The sequence below is a fragment of the Macrobrachium nipponense genome, chromosome 13 (assembly GCF_015104395.2).
Source record: "Macrobrachium nipponense isolate FS-2020 chromosome 13, ASM1510439v2, whole genome shotgun sequence".
NCBI lineage: Eukaryota > Metazoa > Arthropoda > Malacostraca > Decapoda > Palaemonidae > Macrobrachium > Macrobrachium nipponense.
In genome coordinates this window covers 24986707-24999040 of record NC_087206.1, presented here as the reverse complement: position 1 = coordinate 24999040, position 12334 = coordinate 24986707, and the positions used below count along the sequence as shown (strand labels likewise).

At 36.8% G+C, this 12334-nt stretch overlaps 1 long non-coding RNA gene across 1 annotated transcript in view; it reads left to right on the top strand.

Moving 5' to 3' along the window:
* The window catches only part of LOC135225694 (uncharacterized), a 44634-nt gene extending 35357 nt beyond the window's left edge, over positions 1-9277 (top strand). Inside the window, exon 3 of the long non-coding RNA XR_010317069.1 lies at positions 5247-9277. This is a non-coding gene — a long non-coding RNA (uncharacterized LOC135225694). The remainder of the gene's footprint in view (positions 1-5246) is intronic.
* Positions 9278-12334: the final 3057 nt, after the last annotated feature.

Here is a 12334-nt window from a genome sequence, read left to right as displayed (position 1 = left end):
TCATTGAAAGCAGTTCAATAGGTGGTGTATAGCTGAGACAGTCCTAAGATTTGGCCATCCACGCATGTATGTGTATGTGCTCTTGCTTATAAGTGTACATTCCACTTTATGCATATACATTATATATCGTGGAGTTGAAAGTTTCAACTTGAAACTACTATATTAATAACAAGGTACCCTATTTCCAACAGATACGGGTAGGAAACCATTTGCAATAAGAAATTGACATGTAGGCCCATAACCCATCGTTGTCTCAAAATATAAGAATTTTATGTGTAGGTCTATGCCTTGACATTGCCTCAAAATATAAAAATTTGATGCGTAGGCCTAACCCCTGTCATTGCCTCAAAATATAAGAATTTGATGTGAAGGCCTATGCCTTGTCGTTGCCTCAAAATATAAGAATTTGACGTGTAGGCCTATGCCCTATCATTGGCTCAAAATATATGAATTTCACATGTAGGCTTATACCCTGTCATTGTCTCAAAATAAAAGAATTTCAGACTGATTTTTGGTTGGATCTTTGGTCAACAGCAGTGGCGAAGATTGCATCCTCAGAGGTGACGAGAAAAGTAGTGGATGAATCAATGTTCATTAGATTGCTACAATCAGGTGCCAAAGCAATTGTGTACTTGACAAATTTAAGTGCCAATGTTGGGCAAATATCCTATTAATGAGGAGGGATGCAGCTTTGGCTAGGCTAAGCTGCACTGTTGATTTGGATTCCCTGCTAGCAATGAGGAATGGGAATATCTTAGAGTTGCAATTGCTGTTGCCAGAAGCCATACTAGAAGAGGCTATAGATAGAAGAAGGATGGACACTAACGATAGATTGGTACAGCAGGCAGTTAGAAAAACATCAACAGTCAAGCTAACCCTATGGAGGTAAAGCAGCAGCAAATACCTCGAAAGAAGCCAGTGAGGCATAGCATCCCTAATAGAGCAACAAGACCCTCTTCCCCAAAGAAGTTAGCTCATCGGCCCTTTCACAATACAAATTACAGAGGAAGAGGATTAGGGGAAGAGGGAGAGGCTCAAGGCGATAGGTGGGCGCCGCTCATCACTCAGCCACACCAGTGGGGGGTTGCCTGGCAAATCACTGGAAGATGTGGCCGGAACTGGGAGAAGAGCAGTGGGTGGTGGATGTTCTCAGGGTCAGGTATTTGATTCCGTTCGAAGTATCCCCACCCCTGACAGAACAGCCATTATCTCACCTCACTTATGCTCAAGAACCTCAGAAGGCTTTTATTCTGCAAGAGGAAGTGAAGAAGATGAATGAAAAAGGGGCTGTGGAACAAGTATCCATTCCGTCAAAGGGGTTTTACAGCAGGATTTTCCTTGTACCCAAAGCCAACGGGAACTGGAGGACAGTAATAGACCTGTCAACATTGAATCTGTTTATAAGAAAAACCAGATTCAAAATGGAAACTCCAAAGACTGACAATCGACTTGAAGGACGCATACTTTCAGATCTGAGTCCATCAGTCTTCCAGGAAATTTCTCTGCTTCAGTCTTGCAGAGAAAGTTTTCGAGTTCAAAGTTCTGTGCTTCGGATTGACAACGTCTCCTCTCAAGTTTTTACAAGTGTTCACTCTCGTGTCGACATGGGCGCATGCTCAGGGGATCAGGCTAATAAAGATATCTAGACGATTGGCTGGTGATAGCAAAGTCCAGAGAGAAATTACTCAGGGACAGGGTGACCCTTCTACAGTTTTGTCACAGCTTAGGTATTGTGATAAATCAGGAGAAGTCGCAGTTGGATCCAAGTCAACGGCTGGTGTATCTGGGAATGGTTATAGACAATAAAAGCCAAAGTATTCCCGACAGACCAGAGAGTAGAGAAATGCAAACAAGTGGTGAATGCCTTTCTGGAAAAACAAACACAGCCAGCAAAACAGTGGCAGGTAGTACTGGGAGTTTTAACTTACTTGGAGAAACAAGTACCACAAGGGAGGCTACACCTTCGATCTCTACAATGGAGGGTGAAGGAGTTTTGGTCACCAATAGTAGATCACCTGTACGAGCAGATTCCCTTGTTGTCAGAAGTGAGGAAAGACTTGCTGTGGTGGGTGAAGGACAATTATCTGACAGCAGGTGTTCCCCTTCAGCAACCCTCCCCGGATCTCTTGCTGTTCTCAGATGCATCACTAGAAGGTTGGGGAGCCCATATAACCTCCCTCCAATAAGTAAGTCTATCCTAATGTTAAGACCGAAGGTTTGTTTCGTATATGAACAAATGACAAATTTGTAACTAATTCGTATTTTTCATAACTAACAAACCTGAGGTCTTAACAGTTAAAGGCCCACCTCGAACCACCCCTCTAGCAGTCTAAACTGGGTTATACGTATAACTGGTCGGTCACAAGACGCCGAGAGCATTTTGCCCCTTGACCTGGTAGATGCCAATAGTCCCTGGGTCGCACAAGTTTAATTTTAATTCTACCGGTTTCCAGCTTGGCGCTAGTAAATCCTAATGTTAAGACCTCAGCTTTGTTAGTTATGAAAAATACAAATTAGTTACAAATTTGTCATTTTAAGTGTCAGTTGCCTGTATTTTTCATATTCTTTCACACTTCCCTCTGGTATATAACAGTGTCATGTACTTATTGTTTATTTTCTTTTTTGCAAAACCTTTATTCATAATTTTTTAATGTACACAATTTGTGAGTTTTTACCTTGAGACTATTTTTGGTAAATTTTAGCACCCTTATCCTCATTAATTTTATACTACCTATGAAATTGTTGTTGTTATATGCTAGTGTACATAATTTATTTATATTATTTTTTTTACATGTAATACATTCATTTGTGCTTTTGATTTTACTTTTGAGATGCTACACAACCTTGTATTTGTTTGCCAAGTAAACTTTGTTCCATACAAATTTGCTATGAACCCATCACACGTATACTCAGCCTGAATGGCAATTTAGTAGGGGAAATTGAAACTTGTCCGTGCCTTGGAATTCATGAGTTACACTGAAGAACCCACATCTAGTCCACAAAGCTCAAAGACCTTTAGCCCTTGATGGCTGAGACGGACAACTACTAAAGGCATCTAAGGAAAAGAAGGAAGTCTGCCATTAGATGAATACGTAATTGAATCTAGTGGATTAATAAACCTCTCACTGCACCAGCTGCAATCTGGTGATGATTTAGGCTTTTGCTCCAGTAAACTATTTGTATGAGCAAAAACGACTATGCCCTCCTGGATATAGTTATCCACCAACATGAAGAGAAGATTTCAGCTTAATCCAGAGGATCTATTTAGGTAAGCAGGTTTTTGGGAGCCTGAAGCTTATTCAAGACTAATTTGCTGATTCAAACATGTCATCCAGACTGCCAGATCTGGTTGAGATGAAGATTAAATTGACAGCGGGAAGTTTTGTGACACATTGCAAGTAGGTTTACTAACATTATGCCTGGCACAAACTAATATCGGTGCCATACAGATTTCCAGATGCAGCAACCATTTGAAAAAATTATTTTGCCTCCCCAGAGGCCACCCATGATTGTATCATGTTGTACTGTATGACTGGATGAACAGTCTTAGATCTTGAACCTCTTAAAACCAGCATTCTATGGTCCGGAAACTCCCGTGGCTCGGCTTGATTTTTTATTAAACCCCCCATTAGTTTGTTGCACCACCACCATGTATTGTTTACAACTTAGGACAGCAAATATGATGCCATATCTCCTTTGTTTCTATGAAAATAGTTGTTAGTAATGAAAATATGTGAAGTGAAATTTGTCTTTAATTTTAATTTTAAATAAGTGAATATGTTTTTAAATATACCGAGTGAATATGTATTTTTAAATATACCACTTGAGAAGGCTTTACCAAGTCAAAACTTTTAATCGAAACAATGAGACATTTGGCATAAAATGAATTCCTTACTATGTGGGCACTTGAAACACATAGGTAATACATTTTTTTATCATTTCTTTTATGTAACTGTGTATTTACCTATTCGATATACCCACCCTGAGATCAGATGGTGCCCGAGGTAAGTAAGAAGCACAAGCATAAATCTTTATCTATGGTGGCAAATGTTTATTTCATTAGCAAATAGTTTAGTGTTCATTTTCGTCAATAGATGGTGGTGTGCTTTGTTTACATTTTGACGGTGACGTTCAGTTGCCCTGTGACTGCCAAAATTCATTCATTATATTTTTCATCTCATTACAATCTACAATAAAAATAAATAATAAAGAAACTAATAGCGATAATTATGAAGACATAAAATTTAGGATCTAAAAGTCAACGATAATAATGTGCAGATTCTGAGAAGTTTAGTACTGTAGTTTACTTACAATTAGGCTAACTTATGAATATAGTCCTAATGTGTTAAAGTACACTATTTTAAAGAAAATTATACTGTATAAAGTTATAAAATGATGAAGTTAAAATATGAGTAATAAAATAATAAAAAGCAGTGTCAGAACTTAGCCAAGTAGCAGACTAAGTAGGAAACTAGGCTATTAGTATGTGAAATTACTTTGCAAGACTATGTTTACCTAGGGGCTTGATTTTTTAGGGATGTATTCTATATTCCGGGATTTTCTGTGGACTGGCAGTGGCCAGTCCCAAGGTTTCCAGATTTAAGAAGTTGGACTGTAGTAATAAGATCCAGATTGCTAGTAGTCCAGAGGAGTGGCCCTTACCTTGGTTTGATGCTGCCAGGTATACCAGAATCTCTAGAGATAAGAACTATTGTTACTAGTTTCACTAGTAAGTGCCTTGAATCATGCCACCATCAAAATTTCTTGAGAATGGTGCCTATGACTGCAGTTAGAAAGTCATACCATTTATGAAACATCTGAACAGGGTCTTAACAGCTACAGTGTAGAGAACATGTTTTGAAGCAGATGAGATTAATAAGTTTATGCAAACCTGAAGTGAAAAGGCCAAAATAAAAGTGAAATACATATAAGAAATCATTATAAGGGTTGCAGGCAGTCTTACAATAAAGGAAAGCAATGTGGAAATTTAATTGCTTTTAAAAGTATACATTAGGCACATTAATTGTGAAGCAATTACTAGCTGTAGGTGTGAGTACCTATTTAGCACATTTCCAATGCCAATACTGCTCTCATGTCTGTCAGACAAAAGACTGTAGCTACCAATGCATTTGAAGATTGAGATTGCACTTTGTCTGGGTTTTGGTGAAACCTTAAAATTTTTGTATATTTAGGGCACTTCTGTACTCATTTAGTATGTTTATAGTAATGACATTTTTCTGTTTCAGATTAAAATTCTGTACGATCAAGACTTTATATTATATGAAATGTATCAGAGGCTTAATCCCAAGGAGGATGATGAAGATGAGGTGAAAGAATATGCTTCCCTTGTAGGTGCTAAGAGTGCCCATTCAATGGTATTGTACCGTGGCTAAAGTAGTTACATTTTTTTAAGTGTATAAAACTTTAGTGTGTCTTTTAATTTAATAGGAAAGACATTTTTTTTATTTAATGTATACAAATGAGATATATTTTAATCAGGTGATTCATATAGAGAAAGTATATATTTTATTTGTAGTGTGTGCAGAGGGCGAATTTCAGGTGAAGTGAAAGTATGCTAGTCCTTTTAGGATATTTTACTTCTTTTCCTTCAGGGCCTTATCCTTATAATGTGCAATTTGTGTCAAATGGAAGGATAACATTTATGAAGGGTGTTAGGAATTATTCTTTTATTTGGGCAAGCAGGTGTTGTTAATCCCAAAATCAGGTTTAATATTCATTGAAACTAAATACTGGTAGTGTCATTGGTTTGTTTTAATTAGTTTAATTTAATAATAATAATAATGACTTACGTCGAGGTATCCTAGAATTGTCCAAGGAAAACGAAGCACCTGACCTCAAATTTGATTCCAAAGGGTTTATATAAAAAGAAGAAATTTGTTGTTGTTTTAAGGTGGTACATGGTACCGTTATATTTTATTTTTTATAGACATTTAATTTACATTAGTAAAACTGAGATCTACAGAAACTTACTTTTCCCTTAGGTATAAGTATATTGTACCACATGAGCAGCAAAATTTCTCTTAAATTTTTCTCTTTATAATTCTTATTTACTGTTTTCATTTTAGAATACAATTTATTTTCATATGATTTAGTGTCCCCCTTTTTTATGAAAGTATTTTTATCAAGTATCTAGACTTGGTTGACAGTTCTTGAAATTTTTTTCTGTTCCCAGTAATTATATTAAAATTATAATGTATACTTTTTATATTCAGCTGCATTTGGCTTTATGTTCTGTTATGTATACCATAATGTATTCAGAATCATTTTTCAGTAGTAAATAACCTTTTCATAGAATTGTTGGATGCATTATGTAAATTAAAGGTTACAATTGTTTAGGAGTTTTAAACTTATGCTCATCTTTTAGATAGTCTTTGGTGCACAGCTAATCCTATTTTCTTCATACAAAAAATATACTTTCATAAATTACTGAACATATTGAATAGTAAAACCAACCACTGAAACACCTTAGCAGGTATACCTTCATAGTATTGGCTGTAAATTGTAGCCATTGAAAAGAACCAATTTCTCAATGTAGACCAAGACTAAATTAGCTATTTACTTTTTATTGGTGTTAATTCATAAGTCAAAAGATTTCAAAGTTTTTACATGAGATGTTGAAAGTGAAAAGCTTGTACACACAACTAAATGAGCTAATCCAGAGGAAATAATTTTGTTCTTATTTTCAGTCGATTACATTTATTATTTGAATTGATTGCTACAGTAAGTATACTCAGTTGAAAACTGACACACTTTTGTGTTTTCTTTTGGGCCACAGCACATGCTATGTTGTGTATTGCAGCAAAAGCCGCACTCCTTGTGATGGATGGGCATCTGTTGTAAGTTAGTTTGAGTATAATATTTTCAATTTACATAATAAAATATGTTTTTTTTTTTAACCAGACTCAAATTGTAAAGATGACCCATAATTCATAATTGTGGATTTTAAGTGCCTAGTGTGTGGAATAGGCTTTTAGTAAATTAGGAAAATACCCATATTATTTTCAATTGTCTTATATGCTTCAAATTTAATTTGATGTATGTGCCTCTTAGACATTGACTCTAAATACCAAATCTGGAAGTACACCAAATGGTTACTATATTTTTTTTAATTCACCTTATTTTGCAAATGTCCTTAAAGGCAAGTACAAGTATTTTTGAGGTTGATAGGGTGACTTCCCAGGTAGAGGACCATACAGGTAACAATCATTCACTTGTCTGCAGTATTTCAACATTTTGATTCCTACTTGCAAGGTGGCTTGTAGCAGACTTGACTCCCAAAGCAATTTTGTTATTATTATTATTATTATTATGTCAGAAAAGGTAGAAACAAGCTTCCTGTAATGAATTACTAAAAGCTTGCAAAATTTTGACTATTTTGTTTTTAACCTTATTATGTATAGTTTTTGACAGTTTGCCATTATCAAAAACTTAGGAAAATAGTTTAAATATACACTATTTGGAATGTGAATCAATCATATTAGTGAAGAAAAGTGGTCCATTTATCTTTGGGTCTTGCAAAAAAAAAATTTGGATTAAATGCCAAAAGCTACTAAATACAAATGATATAGAGTGGAAACAGTAGTAAAAGACCAAAAGTATTTCTAAATATCTAAAACCCAACCAAGTCAGAAAATCTGATTAGAGGCACCAAAGCTTCCTTGCTACCTTGCATTAAAGGGTTAATAAATGTAGGTATTGTTTTAGAACAAAAACACCTTAAAAAGGAAAAAGATATCTATGCAACGAATATACTAGTGTCTGTTAGCAGTACAAGTTTGGCCTAGTATAGTAGAGAAAGCATTTTTAATTTGTACAGTCATTGTACCATGCACAGTTTGTAGATATAAGTATAGTACACCTTTTATTCACATAGTACACAGAAAGGTCCAGACAAACAGACAGGAAAAGTGTGAAAGAAACCCTAGAGAATATGTATTTATGTAAAAGTGTGTGCTGTAAAAGGCAAACATCAAGCCAAAGGGAATATATCTGATGAAGTATGGAAGTAATATAATTTCATTACTTGTAAGGGAATCTGAAACTATGGGCAAAACCATTATATACTCACCAGGAATATTGTAATCTCATGGCCGTTACTTCTACTGTCAATGCCTGATTCAACTTCTTGTTGAAAAATCCATATAGAGCATAATGATTTTTCCCCCTTCCTCAAGTTCTTGCAGTTCCTACCATACTCTTTTAAATCCATTGTTAAAATGCACTGAGAACATTTTACTTTACAAGGGAATTTTTTTTTTTTCCCTCCTGTAAGTGATATTTTTTCCTTAGGAATGGTCACTGCAATAACATTTTCTTATCTGGTTGACATGCCAGTTAGAGAAATTAGTTATTCTTTGGATCTTTGAATTCATGTTAAATTAAATCTCCCTTTATTTGTGTGTTATTATATTTTGCATTTTAGAACCTTGCTGGAATAGTTTGTATTTTTTACTTTATACTGCCTCATTGGTGAAATGTTTTATTTCATGCAGCACATTATCTTAATGGAATATCAGTCTAGTAGTTTTACATTTTAAATAAGGATCCTGTACATATTGAAATTTTAATGGAGGAACTGATATTCAACATACAAAATTTTTTTTTTAATCTATCAGTACTAGTAGAGTTTTTTTTACATCCATGACCTATGTGGAAAGATGACACGGCTACATAAATGTTCTTTAGCATTAATTATGAAGATGGTTTGTTTAAATGTTTTGTGGAATTTCATTTTATCATCAGTAACATTTAAGGAAATTTTGGTTGCTGTTAGATAATTATATTTTTACTGTGCAGATGTTTATATGGCAGGATTCAGATTTCTTTGTAAATGGCAAGGTTATGGTTTTTGCATTGTCAAGATTGCTCAAGTTCCCTGATGCCCATGGGAAGTTGCCCATGGGAAGTAAAGGAAATGAATTATGAGTTCATATGCCATCAGTATAACTTGCATAAACCATTAGTTGTGAATTGTGTAATTCAGTGTTAATATACTACCAAACACATTAAAACATAAACAAAACTTTTCATAAAAACCCAATAATCTTTATATACTTGTATTCATGAACACTTGGGGTACGAGTAGAGGCATACAGTATGATTAATAGAATTGTGGTTAAACTAGTAATGATACTATTCAGCAGATAGTATACCCAAGATGTATCCTGGTGATTTGATTTAAGAAAACTACTTTATTTGTCATAAATTTACTGCTGTGATTAAAGCTCACGGACTGTTATAAAAAAATGATATGAAATTGTTTTTTATTGACATATAATCCTTTACATCACTTCGAGTCTAGGTAGCAATTTTTTCAACTAAGCTGTTTTAAAAAAATTTTAAATGAAGTAATTTGCATATTTTCTGGGTATAAAAACAAGAGCCTTTTATGATAAGAGATATCCTTCAGCAGGAGCTGACACAGATGTTGAACTTGGTAAGTAGATAGTTAACTGGTGGTAAAGTGAGTGAATGGGGGAATAGTACCCTTCACTTACCTACTGACACTAGCCACTTTTCTTCAGCCTGGGGTCCAAACGGTGTGGCAGACTGTCCCCAAGTGTATCGGCAAATGCAAGGAAATAGTAAAGCCCCTCTCTTTGCTTGTCCAGGAAATATGAAAAATTTTTAATCAGTTTGTATTATTCATAACTAACAAACCTGAGGTCTTAACAATAGGATAATCTAGCGCCAGCTGGAAACCGGTTAAAAACAATAAAGATTGTAAAGCGAGGATCTGTGGCATCTGGCAACTCATGCATATACAAAGTGGAAGCTGGCCACTGACAGGGCTTGGAGCCTCATGATGTGGCAGGATAACAAGCTCAAAGGCAACCAGCAAATCCCCCCCCACATAAACTTAATCTATCTGGCTCCCAAACTCAACCTCAATCACACTTTCCTCTTTACAGAATACAGCGGAGAAGTGAGACACTCTCTCTCTCTCTCTCTCTCTCTCTCTCTCTCTCTCTCTCTCTCTCTCTCTCTCTCTCTCTCTCTCTCTCTCTCTCTCTCTCTCTATTTTTACCCACCAACACTGCCCCAACCACCATTCACAGACACTGAAATGCACTACCAACCTCTTCAACCTCACCACAACCAGACAGACACATGCACAACAACTTTACAACACCAAAATCTATCAAATAACATATCAACGGACACGACTGCTGCCAAAACCAACTTTAGGACTTCACCCAACACCTTACTGCTTTTGACTCTCGTAACAGACTTTCCCACTGATAAACACAAGAGACAGGCTTACGACCACCATTCAACCACTCCCATTTATTCTTCGACCAATCTCTCTCTCTCACGCAACCCTTGGAGACATCAAATATAAACTACCATCATTACCACCTCCATAATGACACACTTGTCTTTCTTTTAACCCAGGATATGAGAGGGGCAGCTAGAGGTGGTCAGTTAATGTCAAGACCTTAGGGTTGTTAGCTATGAAAAATACAAATTGAATAAAAAATTTTCATTTCATACAGAACAAACCTTTGGTCTTAACAATAGGATAGACTTATACTTGGAGGGAGGCACGAGTACCCTGAACCAGCTGGGGGTTCAGCCCACCTGACCACCCTTCCTAGAAGATCGACTTCTAAGGAAGCGGATCTGAGCCTGTGAGAGAACAGACAAGCGAGTATCTAAGAACTCATCTTACTGGGATTAAACACAATGAGACATCCAGATTCATTCCAGGTCCAGCTTATGACGTGTCTTATTCTTCAACCCTCCTGTAAGAAGAAGGAAAAATGTAGTTAAACTCGCCTTGCACGCTCCCTCAGACTGCGTAATGGATGACCTTTAAGATCCAACTCACCAACCAACGAGGAAATTAAAGGGAAAGAGGGAAAGGTCCCTCGCCACAAACTCAACCACAGAGCCCCGGGGCACAACACCATACCTCTACAGCAACTGACTGACTACTGCCCAGGTGTAGATAATCCCACTCACGTAACTGCAGTAGTGTTTCCAAAAAATCCTACTTCCCATTAACGACAACATGCCCACATGATCTAAAGATCAAAACACACACACACACAACTTAATCAGAGACATAATCAGCCATCCATACAGGAGGTCTTCTATTCCTCCGTGGACTCTGATTCTCCACGGTTTCACTTTGACCACTCACTTGTGGTTTCACTGATTCTTCTGAGACTGAATGATCACTTGAAATTTTGCTTGAGCCATCAGATGGGGAAGCTGGAACTACAACTGGTCGCACATCCAACACGACTCGGCATTCCATCCACGGAAATGTTGTTCAAGGAGTTCACATGAGTAACCATCCCTTTTTGTCATAGAATAGTACAACTGGTGTCCGGGGGCTTCATCCACATCTCTCCCAGCTTAATTGAAAGGGGCATGTCTAGGCTGATATCTGCTCCTTTGGGGACTACTGAAATTTCTCCATTCATACCTGTACACTGCATGCTGTGGAACAGATGATTCATCCTGTCCAGACCTTGGTGTGCTTTTTACCAGAATACTGCTTCAATAGGACTAATTCCTCCCCTCTCTGCAATAGCCTTGATGGTTCTATGGTGCCTTTCAACTATTCCATTTCCTCCTGGTCGATAAGCTGCCGGAAACGCCCTAACAATGTTCCTGTGAGACATATCTCCTAAACACTGACCTAAATGCTGTACTTTTATCCAGTAATAGTTCATCAACTGGCCTTCTTTCCAAAAAGATATTATTCAACTCAGCAGATATTTCTTGAGGATCTTTTCTCTTTAACTTCCTCCACATTGCAAAACGACTTGAACCACTGTCAACCACTGATAAATAGGGTATCTGTCTGTAATGAGTAACATCAATAGCTAGGCGCTGCCAGTTTCTTTCAACACTTAATTCACCTCCTTCGAGCACCAGAGAAGCAGGAACAGTAGACTGACAACGCTCACAGCACTGAACTACCTATTTCACACATTCTCTGGAAACTTCAGGGTCCAACTTTTTGGCTAAATATAGTGTTCTGTCAATTCCCATATGGTGTTAATTATGCAACTCTGTTAGATCCACTACAGCACCTGCCCAGAGATGTGCATGCTCGACTTCATTGCTTGCCAACCACTCTTCTTGACTCTCGTCAGAATATCGGCTTTATTCTTCTCTATAGGCACTATCTGAACCACAATACAGACAGTCCCCCGGGTTATGACGGGGGTTCCATTCTTGAGAACTCATTGTAACCCGAAAATCGTCATAAGCCGAAACATCATAAAAAATCCTAAGAAAACCTTACTTTTAATGCTTTGGGTGCATTAAAAAATGGCAAATTTTTAACCAATTTGTA